Raw genomic sequence first — 10,531 nt, 5'->3', positions numbered from 1 at the left:
CATTGAGGTGGGGGTCAGACTACCCACTCTCTGATTCTAGGCACCGCGGACCGCAAGAATTGTAGTGCGGCCGCGGTAAGGCACCGCGGACCGCACAAAATCCATCGCGGCCGCGGTCCTCAACATTCAACCTCTCTGAAGTTATACCATCGCGGTCCGCACAAAATGCATTACGGACCGCGGAGAAGCCAAGCACAGTAATACCAACCTAGGGTTTCAAATATTGTCTCGTTTTTAGCCTAAAATCACATATTATTGATCCCCTAGGTGTTAAATCAACTTTCTTTAACAACTAACCCTAATTTAAACATGATTAAGCAAAACCTACGCTATAGTTTAAAGAAAAGGGAAGAAAAAGAAGTACAACTACAAAGTAAAAGAAAATAAACCAAGGTTAAAAACCAAGAAAAGATTAAAATTAGCAGTAGTGAGATGTAACACAGATGATTTAGAAATAGAGTTTGAATTTTTGTGCAGTTAGGGCTTGGATGAACAGTATTTTACTATTGAATGAGCAAAGAGGGAAAAGCGTAAATGAAGCCCTGAGGTCCTATTTATAGAAAATGACCCTGGGACCCACTATACCTACCCACTGCAGACCACACAAAATGGTCACGGTCCGCGGTACTCAAGAACATGCAGCATTGAGGAGACAACCACTGCGGACCGCAAGAAATGCTCCGCGGCAGCAGTGGTCCACCGCGGACCGCACAAAATGCATTGCGGCCGCGGTGGCAAACTTCAGAGAACCATCATTTTGCACCAATCAACGTTGCAGACCGCATTGATTTGTTGCCCCCGCGCTAAGGCCTTTGAGGCCGCAAGAAATGCTATGCGGCCGCAGTGCAAACTTCAGAGAGTGCACATTTTTCCACTTTGGTCCTGCACTGCATCAAAACAAGCCTACACACATCTCACAATCAATTAGTCCAAAAATAAATCCTACACTAAAAAGAAAATCAAAGAAAAACAAAAAGAAGGACTCATGGGTTGCCTCCCAAGAAGCGCCTGATTTAACATCGCGACACGACGCAGGTTACCATCAAATCACTTGAGATGGATCATTGCCACCACATGGCTGTCATCAATCTTGCCAAGATAGTGCTTAACTCTGTGCCCATTAACCTTGAAGATCTCACCATTTTTGTTTTTCAAGTCAAGTGCACTAAACGGAGTCACAAGCACCACTTCAAAAGGTCCACTCCATTTTGACTTGAGCTTTCCCGAAAACAAACGTGACCGAGAATTGAACAAGAGAACCAAGTCACCCACTTTGAACTCTTTGCTACGAGCATACTTGTCATGAAGGTACTTCATCTTGTCCTTGTACAAGGACGAACTGGAGTAGGCATGGAATCGGAATTCATCAAGTTCATTTAGCTGCTCCACACGAAGATTTGCTGCCACATCCCATTCAAGATTCAGCTTCCTCAAAGCCCACATGGCCTTGTGCTCTAACTCAATCAGAAGATGGCAAGCTTTCCCAAACACCAAGCGATACGGAGACATACCAATCGGAGTCTTGTAAGCAGTCCTATAAGCCCATAGAGCATCATCCAATTTCTTTGACCAATCGGTCCTATTTGAATTGATCGTCTTTGACAATATTCTCTTAATTTCCCTGTTTGAGACTTCAACTTGGCCACTCGCCTGAGGATGATAAGGAGTAGAGACTTTGTGATTGACACCATACTATGCAAGCAAAGTGTCAAAAGCTCTATTACAAAAATGCGACCCCCATCACTTATGATTGCACGAGGAGTGCCAAACCTAGTAAAAATGCTCTTTTTGAGAAACGCAACCACACTTCGGGCCTCATTGTTGGGTAAAACTACGGCCTCGACCCACTTTGAAACATAGTCAACCGCCACTAGAATGTATGTGTTCCCACATGAACTTACAAATGGGCCCATGAAATCAATACCCCACACATCAAAAATATCAACTTCTAGAATAGTGTTGAGAGGCATCTCATCTTTCTTCGAAATTCCACCCGCTCATTGACATTCGTCACACCTATTCACAAGTTCACTTGCATCTTTATACAAAGTTGGCCAGTAAAACCCACAACTAAGAACCTTCGAAGCTGTCCTCACCCCGCCATGATGGCCACCATAGGGAGAGGAGTGACAAGCCCTTAAGATACTCAATCGCTCCTCCTCTGGAACACACCTTCGGATCACTCCATCGGTGCAAATCTTGAACAAGTACGACTCATCCCAATAGAAATCCAAACTATCCCGTTTGAGCTTCTTCCTTTGGTTAGAAGAGAGCTCACACGGGATTATACTAGTCACAAGGAAATTAGCAACATCCGCAAACCATGGCATATCATTCATCGACACCGAAAGTAGTTGCTCATCGGGAAATGTATCATTGATCTCTAGGCCATCACAAGGCCTCCCTTCCTCCTCCAAGCGGGACAAGTGGTCCGCCACTTGGTTTTCACTACCTTTCCGGTCCATAATTTCCAAATCAAACTCTTGAAGTAACAAGACCCATCGCATCAACCTAGCTTTGGAATCTTTCTTCGTCATCAAATACCTAAGAGCGGCATGATCGGTATGCACTATGACTTTGGCGCCCATGAGATACGGCCGAAATTGCTCCATTGCGAACACAATAGCCAACAGCTCTTTTTCAGTCACCGTGAAGTTCCTTTGGGCATCATTCATTGTCTTGCTCGCGTAGTACACCGGATGAAACATTTTGCTCACTCTTTGACCCAAAACTGCCCCAACCGCAACATCACTCGCGTCGCACATGAGCTCGAAAGGCAAGCTCCAATTGGGTGCGGTAATAATAGGAGTGGTGGTCAACTTGTGCTTGAGAAGTTCAAATGCTTGCATACATCCCTCATCGAACACGAACTTGGCATCCTTTTCTAATAGCTTGCACAAAGGATTCACTACCTTCGAAAAATCCTTGATAAATCTCCGGTAGAACCCCGCATGCCCAAGAAAACTTCTAACCCCGGGGGGGGGGGGGATAGGGGAGGAAGCCTTGAAATCACCTCCATTTTGGCTTTGTCCACCTCTATGCCATGATTTGAAATTTTATGTCCAAGAACTATGCCCTCCTTAACCATGAAGTGGCATTTTTCCCAATTGAGCACAAGATTGGTTTCTTCACACCGGGCCAACACCCTATCAAGATTCCTCAAGAATTCATCAAATGAGTCTCCCACCACACTAAAGTCGTCCATGAACACCTCCAGAATATCTTCCCCCATATCGGTGAAATGGCCATCATACACCACTGGAATGTAGTCGGTGCATTACACAACCCAAAAGGCATCCTAGAAAAGGCAAAGGTGCCATATGGACAAGTGAAACTGGTCTTCTCCTGATCTTCCAGAGCAATCAAGATTTGGTTGTACCCAGAATACCCATCCATGAAATAGTAGAAGTCACGCCCAGCAAGTCGATCAAGCATCTGGTCAAGGAAAGACAATGGAAAGTGATCCTTACGGGTCACTTTGTTCAGCTTGCGGTAATCCATGCACACCCTCCATCCGGTGACTTTTCGGGTAGGAATTAGTTCATTTTGTGCATTGGTCACCACGGTCATCCCACCCTTCTTCGGCACCCATTGCACCGGCGAAGTCCAAGAGCTGTAGGTACACAACCCCGACATCTAACCACTTGATCACCTCCTTTTTCACAACTTCTTGCATTGCCTCGTTCAGCCTCCTTTGATGTTCCAAGGAGGGTTTTGCATCATCTTCAAGAATAATCTTGTGCATACAGAATGCGGGGCTTATTACCCGAATATCAGCTAAAGTCCATCCAATTGCCTTCTTCCGCTTTTGGAGCACCGCCAATGTGGAGTCTACCTGCATGTTAGTAAGACAAGAGGAAAGAATAACTGGCAAAGATGAACTAGGGCCTAAGAATTCATACCTGAGGTGTGGAGGCAACAACTTCAACTCCAACACCGGAGGTTCCTCGATTGAGAGCTTTGTTGGTGGAGTCTTCCTATTCTCAAGATCCAAGGATAGCTTCCGAGGCTCATAAGAGTAAGAGCCCATTCCATGTAAAGCATTGACACACTCCACACGACCTTCATCCTCATTTACATTAAGATTCAACAAAACCGCCTCCAAAGGGTCCTCCACATTGATCATTGCACTAGTATCATCAATTATCACTGTCGTGACAAGATCCACAAATGAGCACACTTCAGTACAGTTGGCTGCTTCATTGACTTACACACATGAAAGACCACTTTTTCATCACCCACTCAAAAAGTGAGTTCCCCTACTTCCACATCAACTAAGGCCTTCCCAGTAGCAAGGAAAGGTCTTCCCAAAGTTATAGGTACCTCAAAATCAACCTCAAAATCGAGAATCACAAAATCAGCTGGCAAGATAAATTTGTCCACCCGGACGAGAATATCATCTATTATACCCAAAGGCCTCTTCATCGATCTATCTGCCATTTGCAACCTCATGGAAGTCGGCCTCGGCTGTCCAATACCCAAAGTCTTGAAAACTTAGTAGGGCATCAAGTTGATACTCGCCCCCAAATCACATAGACCTTTAGCAAAGTCTGCACTTCCAATAGTGCAAGGAATGGTGAAAGCACCGGGATCCTCCAACTTCGGAGCCATTGAATGCACTATAGCACTAACTTGGTGGGTCATCTTGAAAGTTTTACAGTCCATGGATCTTTTCTTCGTCACCAAATCTTTCATGAATTTAGCGTAGCCAGGCATTTGCTCCAAACCCTCCACCAGAGGAACATTAATGGATAATCTCTTCATCATGTCAATGAATTTTTTAAACTGGTTCTCATTTTTCTGCTTCGCGAGCCTTTGAGGATAGGGTGGAGGTGGCCTTGTCAAAGGAGCCTTGGCTTTAGGCACAACCGCTTCAGGCATGTCTATTACGTGTTCCCTGGACGGGTTCACGTCATTCTGAGTTTCCACCTCGGTATCTTTGATATCAATTCTCACTTCTCTATTCACGTTCTCATCAATCACATTCTCCACCACCAAAGGGATCTCATCCTATTGCAACTCAACTTCATCACTCAAAATTTCTTTTTGTTTGGAGGCATTCACATCACTGCCTCGTTCACTTCTTGTAATTACTGCCATTGCTTGCCCGGTATGGTTCCCATCCTTCGGGTTGACTACTGTATCACTAGGTAGAATCCCTTTAGGGCGAGTATTAAAGGACTATGAGATTTGTCCTAGCTGAACCTCCAAGTTTTTGATTGAAGTATTGTGGGATGCTAACTGAGCATCTGAGTCAGCATTCTTTTTCATCATCTGTTCAAACATCATTTCAATTCTCCCCATGTCATTGTTGGATAAACTAGGCCCTTGGGATGGAAATGGGGGTGGATTGCTCGGTTGCTGATACATTGGGGGCCTTTGAAAGCCTTGCCCCCGATTTCCCTGATTGTTATTGTTCCAACCACCCTGATTGTTGTTCCCACCCCAGTTGTTGTTGTTGTTACCCCAGTTTCCTTGATTGTCTAATTGTTGTTCTGGTTACCCCAATTAGGATTTTTATTATTGTTGCCCCAATTATTGTTGCCTTGTTGTTGATTACCCCAATTATTGTTCCCTTGTTGTTGATTACCCCAATTGCCTTGGGATCTCTATTGTTGTTGTTGGTTTGAAGAATTGCCCCTTTGGCCTTGATAATTGTTCACGTATTGCACTTTTTCATTCTGCTCTTCATACCCATCATCTTGGAACCCACCACTATCTTGGTTGTATTGATCCGAATTCCCTTGGTTCTGTTCCCCTCTTTGTCTTCTTTTGTTCACTAACATGTTGACACCCTCCATAGAATTAACTTGTCGTGGGGCTTGAACCTGTTGTAACCGGGCCTTTGCTAGATGGTTCATAGTTGTTGTCAATTCTACTATTTCCTGCCCATGATCATAGAGCTCTTTGTGCAAATGAATGACCGTGGGGTCACGCTGTGACACATTGGCTCTACTTTTCCAAGCAAAAGAAGTGTCTGCCATCTCATCAAAAATCTCACAAGCTTGATCATAAGGCGTGTTCATGAAGTTGCCCCCAGCTAATTGGTTCACTATGCACTGGTTTGTTGTGTTAATGCCTCGGTAAAATGTCTGTTGTATCATTGCCTCAGTCATATCATTATTAGGTCATTCCTTAACCATGGTCCGGTATCGCTCCCAAATTTCATGTAGTGGTTCGTTGGGCTCTTGTTTGAAAGCTAAGATTTCATCCCTCAAAGCTGCCATGTGCCCAGGTGAGAAAAACTTCGCAATAAATTTATTCGCCAACTCATCCCAGGTATGGATGGAATGGTTGGGGAGTCTCTCTAGCCAGTCTAGTGCCTTCCCCCGAAGAGAGAAAGGGAATAGTCTTAACCGCAAGGCATCCCCGGACACTTGGTTTGCTTGCTCCCCCAACATGTATCAACAAAACCCTTGAGGTGCTTGTAAGCATTTTGATCGGGAGCACCCGTGAAATATCCTCGTTGCTCCAGCAAGGTCAGCATCACATTGGTAATTTGGAAATTGCCCGGCCGGATTCGGGGTGGGACAATTGCACTGGTGGGGGAGGGTCTGGAATATTATCATTGGCATTAACATTAGCCTGGCGGCCTCTCCGTTGTCCTTGAGGTACAAGAGGCACCTCATCCTCACCAATGTCATCAACCTCCTCCCTCGGAATCACATTTCCAAGAGGGTAATTGTTGTTGTTTGCCGCCATTTTGTACCTGGATTGGCGTCACCAAAAAGATTGGTGTCACAGAAGGAAAGAAAAACAATACACAAAACTATTTAGATAGATAGCGAAAACCGTTAGCTCCCCGGCAACGGCGCCAAAAAGTTGATCAGTGGCTACCCTGCACCACTATAGAGCGGTGAGAGTGGTCGATGCAGCTTTTACCCGAATAGGTCGGGATCGAATCCACAGGGAGCTAGATTTGGGAATTGATTTCCTATCTAAACTAGCAATGTGTAATGCTCTTAATTACACTTCCAATCATAGTTCTTCTTTTGATTACTTCTATTTGTTAGTACTATGAGATACTAAATTTAACTAAGAATAATTGCTAAAGGGTTGTCTAATAGGTAACGAGGCACTAGGGAAGTGACTTCCCCCTAGGTGAATACTTGACGGGTTCCTAAGTCTAAGGCAAAGATGTTATGTTTGGGATCGCGATATAGCCATTTGCACGACACTACTCACTCTATACCTCTCGGTAGCTTGAGTGACTTTGCTCGAATTAAATTTCTCAAGACCAATTGGGTGTCGAAATTAAGCAAGCAATGTAGGCTCAAGTCGGGTATTACTATCTCTAGATGTAACCCTGTAATTGGGGCTATCAATCTCTTGAGTACGCCCCAATTTCTTGTTGGACTAATTTTCTAGACTTAAGCTCTCTTTCTCAAGAAGAGCCCAAGTCACTTAGGCATAAATTAGTGTTTGCAACCACTAATCCAACATACAAAACACAAATCAGTCCAAATATCAACCACCCATAAACATCTAGGCATTAAAACACAACAACCATCAAATACCCACACTAGGGTTGAGCCACAACCCAAGCTAATGGGTCTAGCTACTCATAATTATGGTAGAAAACAAGAAATTAGATGAAGAATAACCCATAATATTTAATTACAAACTAAGATAATGAAGATTCAGCGTAAATGTAGCTACAAATTACTCAAAATGGAACAAAAGAGTCGTTCACGTGCTCTCCTCAAAGTCAGATTACAAAAGATGACCTAAAAATGTGAGAAGAAAGTATTTATACTAGGCCGAATTTTCTGGACAAAAATACCCCTGACGAGGTAATACGGTCCGCACAAAATGCGTCGCAGACCGCGCTGAGGCTTTTTGGCTTGATTCTGCATTCTCTGAATCTGGCCACCGGCGGGCTGCATAAAATGCACCGCGGCCACGGTGGCTTCAATGCGGTCCGCAAAAAATGACTTGCAAACCGCGCTGGCTTCAATCTCCATTTTACATAACTCTCTGAATCTCATCTCTGCGGAACGCATAAAATGGCTTGCGGCTTGGTACTTGTGCATGTTTCACTCCTTTTTGAGCTGGTTTTGACTAATTGTCACCTTTTTTACCAAATCTTGCAAACAAGTACGACATGTAAGCCTTTGGGACTATTTTGTATACATTTTTAATCAAAACTCAAGTAAAAAGGAGCGTAAAATGAACTAGAATCCCTAGTTATCACTCCACTATACACTAAGGTGTATTCTACGTGTCCCCAACCCCTCTTTCCTTGTGTGGAACCTGCTTGCCAAGTGTTTCTGAATAATGGTTGTTTCTGTGATTTGTGTTTGACTTAAAAGTGTTTCTCATACTTTTCTCAAGCTGTTTTTACCTCCAAATCAGTACTGGTTTTTAAAAAATCTATTTACTTCTAAGAATCCTCTCCATACTGTTTACCAAAACTCTTTCAAATCACGTCAAGCACTTTCAATTATGCTAAGGTTATTAAGTCCTGCCCCTCTGGTATGTGTACTGCTTAGAGATCCTTGAGATCTCTCTGAACTCTGGCATATCAGGACTGGCTCTTCCACACTGCACATAATCAGTCTTTATTTGAGAAAGTCTGGGTGTGAGCACTTCCCGAGATCCTTGAGGTCCTTAGGGAACTCTGACACACCTAGACACAAATGTGGCAATGAATCTTGGGAATTTGAGACTAGTGAAGGCCTGGTACACCAGGATTTGCTTTGGGCCTACTTCAGGCTCCCTATAGCTTAATCTATATTCTATTTATGTAATTTAGTTAGATCATTGGTCTGTAATAATTAATTGTAACAGATATTGGGGTGGCTAGTGAAAAGGGAGGGTAGTTGTATACTGTGGGTAAAGTTGGGTAGATAACATGCCTATAGGTTTTACTTTGGTTCAAATGTATTCTGTTAGATAACATGCCCGTAGGTTTTACTTTAGTTCAAATGTGTTCTGGTAGATAACATGCCTATAGGGTTCATTTTGGTTCAAATGTGTTCTGTTAGATAACGTGCCTATAGGGTTCATTTTGGTTCAAATATGTTTTGTTAGATAATATGCCTATAGGGTTTTGCTTTGGTTCAAGTAAGTTCTGCATGCTTTATTTTACATGATTAGACATCATGCCTACAGGATCTAAAAATCAATTTTTAATTAGAAATCATGCCTATAGGATCTAAAGTTAGTTTAATTAGAACTCACGCCTATACGTTCTGAATCAGTTTAATTAATTATCCAACTCGTTTCTTTAATGGTCCTCAATGCTGTCACTAGAAAGCATGCCTATAGGATAAAAGACTTCGAAATGTTTTTCCAAAATTGTGACTGTACATACACACTTAGCAAACCTTAGGGCGTTAAAATTAAAACCAGTTCTGTTTATCCAGGCATAACAGGCTATAAAACCAGTAGGCAAACTGGCTAGGATTCTGCATCTATAACATTCATCTAGATACCGTATTCTTAGGATTTCTGAACTTTCTTCAAAACCTGTTTTTTAGACGTTTTGTTGTTTGTTTGCATATATACGTGCGGAGGTAAATGTGAGCCTTCTAACTGCTTGTCTTTATTTGCCTGTCGCCTAGATTTTTACCTTTTATAAACCTTAGGTTGTCTAGAACTGTCTAGATTTAGAGGTCCCAATTCCCTCCAGGACCACAAAGAAGGGACGGGTAGCAGCACCCTTAGAGGTCGTTAATTAAACTCGCTTATAACCACTAAAGGGGGGGGGTAATGGGTAGTAAAAGGATATGATCATTGTGCGCTAATGTCATGTGTAGCCCCTTTCATTGAGGAGTAATTACCGGGCATGGCATGGGTATGATCCTGTAGGCTAATCAACTTAGGACTTCCCTTTCCCAATTCCCGTATATGTTTAAATTCTCCAAATTTCCTTTTCTTTACTTATACATGTATAAGCTGTCCAAACCTCTTTTATCTTCACCATTTGAATTTCCTTGACTATATATGCATTTAGATGGGTAAAGCTACTTTATTTGCAAATATTTTCTTACTTGTTATTTGACTAATTCATATAGTTTAAGTTCGTCCGGGACCCACCGTTGTGGACCGCGAGGGGTGCCTAACACCTTCCCCTCAAGGTTATTTCGAGCCCTTACCCTAATCTCTGGTAATGCAAACTAGTTACATGAGTTAATTACTCTAGGTGCCCTAACGCACCATAATCTGTTAGGTGGCGACTCTTCAAATACCCAATTCCCAAAAGGAAAAGAGTTGTTCCCCCCATGGATGTTGAAACCTGGACTTCTCCGCGAAGGAGGAAAAAGGGGGCCCGACAGAATGGCGACTCTGCTGGGGATATTTTTAGGCTCTTACCATAATGAACTTAATTTTTATGAATTAGTCCAAGCATGCTCTATCCCATGTACCCTTTCCCCATTTGAATTTAACTGCTTTCAAGCGTTTATGATTTCTTTATTTTCCTGAAACTGACTTGTCTCTTTGTTTTCTTTTTTCGTAACTGTCTTTAGATTATTTAAATACTGCATTTATTCTTTTTCTTACGTGCAAATACTTGACAACATGCTAT

Source organism: Nicotiana attenuata, unplaced genomic scaffold, assembly GCF_001879085.1.
Source record: "Nicotiana attenuata strain UT unplaced genomic scaffold, NIATTr2, whole genome shotgun sequence".
Lineage (NCBI taxonomy): Eukaryota > Viridiplantae > Streptophyta > Magnoliopsida > Solanales > Solanaceae > Nicotiana > Nicotiana attenuata.
The sequence above is the reverse complement of the archived record's forward strand: the minus strand, read 5'-3'. Positions refer to the sequence as shown.